Source organism: Euprymna scolopes, chromosome 13, assembly GCF_053919585.1.
Source record: "Euprymna scolopes isolate OS-2025 chromosome 13, ASM5391958v1, whole genome shotgun sequence".
Classification (NCBI taxonomy): domain Eukaryota; kingdom Metazoa; phylum Mollusca; class Cephalopoda; order Sepiida; family Sepiolidae; genus Euprymna; species Euprymna scolopes.
In genome coordinates, this window is record NC_136494.1 from 23,692,390 (window position 1) to 23,697,389 (window position 5,000).

Sequence of the window (5,000 nt, forward strand, 5' to 3'; positions counted from 1 at the left end):
TATATATATATACACACACATTTATATATATATATATACACACATTTACATATATATATACACATTTACATATGTATATATACACACATTTACATATCTATCTATATAATACTAAAAGTCTATGGGTCTTGTATGTTTGCAATCAGATTTCCGGTTTTCAACATCCGGTTGCGCATGCGTTAATAGCAACGTCTGCAATCCGTTATTCCAATTCCGGAATTTTTATATCGTTTTTAATACAAACAATTTAATTTAATTTGATCAAATAGTTATTTATATATACAAATAATACATAGATTCATAGATAATTATAATATATATATTATAAAATCTATTTATCTATGAATCTATTGATAATATGAAATATTACCCTATACAATTTATGGAAAGAAAACACCTCTCACTTTCCCTCTAATAGATTTCAACACTCCTACTCCCTCTGTTTTCGTTACGTACGCGAGAAATAGTTACGTGTATGTGTGAGAGAGAGAAAAAGGCAGTGATGTAAAACTGGATAGAGTTATCCCCCTTAACTAATGCAGACCTTTTTACTAGAGGGCGTTATTACAAAAAAATTTCTTTTTCTTCTTCCCATGTTTTTTAAAGTCGTCTGCTTACATTTCCAAACGGAAAGCTGAATCGGTAAATGCACACATTTCTATTACATTAAATAGTGTTTTCCTTTACACAATGGGTACTGAATGTTTGCTTAAATTAAATGAAAAAGTTACATTTTATTTTCATTTTCTATTTAAAAAGCCATTATTAACATGTGGAGAGTGTTTTTTTTATTATTCTGTACTTTCAACTAACAATTTCATTTAAAAGATGATATATCAAAATTTGAATTTAACTATAATAAGGATTATGATACCTGTTCAGTGCATATTTACCTATAAGTATGACCAACCACTTATAATTCAGTAACTGTAATTTAAAAAAAAATAACAATTATAATAAACAGAACGACTCATAGAAATCTATCTATATTCTTTTTTCATTTTAATATACTTTCATAGAAATGCTTCTGTTATGTAAAAAAAAAAACTATTTTCTTTATGCCACAAGTGTCACGCTCATACATGAATTCCATAGCTAATATAACGTACTGACCCAACGGGTCACGGGTGGTCTAGTATATATATATATATATGTAAATGTGTGTATATATATGTAAATGTATATATATATATATATATATATATGAGATGAGCGTATATGACTAGACATGTATATTCATCTATATGTATATACATTAATTGATGTAAAATGAGAAGACATGTATATACATTAGTTATTGGTTTTCATGGTTTATGTGAGCTGCGACATCGTTTAACTGTGGAAGAAATTATATCTCACATTCTGAAAAGTCTAATATACATTAATGTGTGTTTATATATATATTTATATATATATATATATAAGTAGATTAGTCTATACACATAGATATGTCGTTATATGTGTATATATACAAAAATGTTCATGTATATATGAGATATATAGATGTGTGTGTGTGTATATATATATATATATATATATATATATATATATATATATATATATATATATAGTTTTAAATAAAATAGGCGGAAGTTTCTCAGTAGCTCTTTCGGCTATCATCTCATCAGGAGCAAATCGATACCGTAAAAAATAATATTATGTCGATGAGATGATAGCTGAAAGAGCTCTTGAGAAACTTCCGCCTATTTCATTTAGTTCATCAAACTATATATAAATTCTGTACCTCCGAACATTTATTTAAATATTTTCGGAAGAGTTCCACGCAACACCAAATTGATACATGTAATAATATTGTTCGATTAAGTAGTAGAATTAGATCTACCAATCTCTCCATAGCTTTTTTGCGTTCTTTTCTGGAACAAGATGTGGCCCCACTTTATATCAGTAAACGCATTGCTGCATCTAGGGTGAAACCTAGTTTGTCTATGGAGCGGGCGTTTATACGAGACGATATCAATAAATTGACGGAGAAGTTAGAGGTGTATATTAGTAATCGTCATTACCTTTGGTCTGTAGTGAAGGGGTTCCTTCCTTTTTTGACTTTTTCCGTTTTTGCAAGTATTTGTCTATAGGCAAAATGCTTCCAAAGATAATAATAAACAACTTGCTCTTCTGGCTCGCAGAAGATATGGGCGTGAACCCATTAATGGAAGCAAACATATTTTCAATTTTTCGAAAACTGTACTTACAGGAATTGAAATTAGAGTTCTGTCTAGGGGGTTAGATTTTTGTATTCCCCCAACCAGTATAAATAAAGAGAGAACCCTTTCTGCCTTTGAAGTTTTGTTCTCCCAACTGAGACATAATGTTCCGATTTCCCCGGAAAGAATTTCTAGGATGAAATCTAGTTTAGTTGCCTTAACTCACCGATACAATAACACACCTGTTGATTATATCGACTTTGTCTGGAACAGAACGCAATTTAAAACTGTGAAAGCGTTAAAGTCCAATGCCGATATTTATATGTGCAAACCAGACAAAGGTGCAGGAGTGGTGATTTTGAACAAATCGGACTACGTTGAGAAAATGGCAGTTATTCTCAACGATGTTTCGAAATTCCGTAAACTCGGCCCTGTCAAGTTGACGGATAATACTTGCCAGAACGAGGCTAAAATGCAAAGGCGTCTACTTGCATTATTTAAAAAGAATGTTTTTTTGCAAGGATATCTATGACAGGATAAGACCCTCTGGATCACAACGTCCCAGAATGTATGGTCTCCCCAAAATCCATAAGCAAGGTGTTCCACTGAGACCTATTTTATCAATGGTTGGTTCGGCACAACATTCTGTGGCTCAGTCGCTTGTGGGAATTCTGCAACCTGTGCGCGAATTATATACCACGCACTGCATCCCTGATTCTTTTCGGTTTGTTAATTGTTTACGTGGGTTGGATTCAAATGCAAAGACATTTTTATGTGCTCATTTGATGTCTCTAGTCTCTTTATCAACATACCGTTGGATGAGACTATACGTATATGTACTGACGCGCTCTATGATGGTCGCCTGCTTGCTCCACGGTTTTCTAAAGAGATTCTTATTGAACTCGTTTTCATGTGTATAAAATCTGTGGAGTTTAGTTTTTGTGATATTATGTACTGTCATGTCGACGGGGTTTCAATGGGGAGTTCGTTGGCCTCAACTTTTGCGGATATTTTTTTCGGATATTATGAATCCGTTCTGTTTAACTCTGTAAAAAAACCCACTACATATTTCAGATATGTTGACGACACTTTTGCTATTTTTCCATCGCAAGGTGAAGCGTAAATATTTTTTGATAGATTGAATCCTTTGCATGGGGCTCTAAAGTTCACTATGGAAAGTGAGAAGGACAATTCGCTTCCTTTCTTGGATGTTCTTGTCGAACGTTCAAGGGGGGGGGGGGCTTTCTCACTACAATTTATAGAAAGTCGACATTTACTGGCCTATATGTGAACTAGTTGTCTTTTGTACCAAAATCACGTAAGGTCGGCTTAATTAATACTTTGGTACATAGAGTCCTCATAATTTGTTCGCCTAACAGATTAGACGCCGAACACGATAAGATCAGGGAAATATTCATCAATAATGGTTATCCTGTTGACCTTATTGATGGCTGCATTTTCAAAAAGGTTGCGGATTTTAAATCCCCTAAAATGTTTTGACCCTTGAAATGCCCGGTTTATTTAAAATTACCGTGGATTGGGGAAAAGAGTAACACACTTTCCAAACAGATTCGCTGAAGTATTTGACTGCTTTTATTCTGTGTCCTTGCGTTTGGTATATACTACGAGACCTGTTTTTCCTTCTTTTCGCAAGGATAGTTTGCTTTACATCCAAAATAGCAATACTGTGTATACATTCAAATGCCAGTGCGATGCTGGTTATGTTGGGCGAACATCCTTGCATTTTTTGACTCATATAAACCAGCATGTTCCATCGAAGACCTTGGACTCTGCTATCGGCCAGCATTTGGTTGACAACCCGTGCTGTGCCGATAGATATAAAATAGAATGGTTCGAGGTGCTACATAGAGCGGACTCCAGAAACCATTACAGATTTTGGAGTCTGTCTCTATTGCGGTGCGTAAATCTTCTTTGTGCCGGCAAAACGAAACAGTAAACGCATTATTTCTCTTTGGGGAACTTTGAATTTTTTCTCCCGTTTCATTTTTTTTTTCTCCCTTCGTTGTGCCAATATTTTAATCGTTTTTAAACGTTAATAAACTTAATTTTAGTTGTCCCCGTACTTTTGGCACAATCAATAGTTCCCCATTAGAACTCCTTAGTTTCGACATATTTTTTACGCTATCGATTTTCTCCTGATGAGATGATAGCCGAAAGAGCTCTTGAGAAAATCTCGCCTATTTTATTTAAAACTATATATAAATTCTGTACCTCCAAACATATATACACACACACACACACATAAATGTGTACCTTAATATATGTATGTATATATATATATATATATATATGTGTGTGTGTGTTTGTGTGTGTGAAAACATCTGGCTGAGAAAATCAATACACGTTTTAATTGGAATAATTGGTGCGTTCCGTTACAGAAAGAAATCAAGATCTGCTAAAAAAAAAAAAAAATGGAGAGAAAATAATCGAATTTGAATCCGAAATTCAGGAATATCTTGTATATTTTCACATTTTCGATGGAACGAATTCATTAATGAAGAAATGTAATTCCTTGGAGAAAAAAGCCCAGAATGTGCTGAAACTGCTTTGATGGTAACCGTGGGTTGGGCGCTTGTGTATTTCATGTGGAATTGGTGTGCATCCATCCAACGATCTATTTGCGGTTAATCAGTGCAGGTTTAACAGGCACCTCATATGAGTGAAAATGAATGTGTTCATACCTGCTAATTGCTATGTAGATATGGAGTGTGTGCATATCATTATATGGTAAATTACTTCTCCTTTATTACATAAATTTTATCAGCATTTACTATTTTTTTTTTAAATTTAGACAGAACGAGGACAATCTGCTCCAAG

At 33.6% G+C, this 5,000-nt stretch overlaps 1 protein-coding gene across 1 annotated transcript in view; it reads left to right on the top strand.

Moving 5' to 3' along the window:
• LOC145291948 (semaphorin-2A-like) overlaps nt 1–5,000 on the top strand; it is a 1,232,857-nt gene that overhangs the window by 780,047 nt on the left and 447,810 nt on the right. The window lies entirely within an intron of this gene.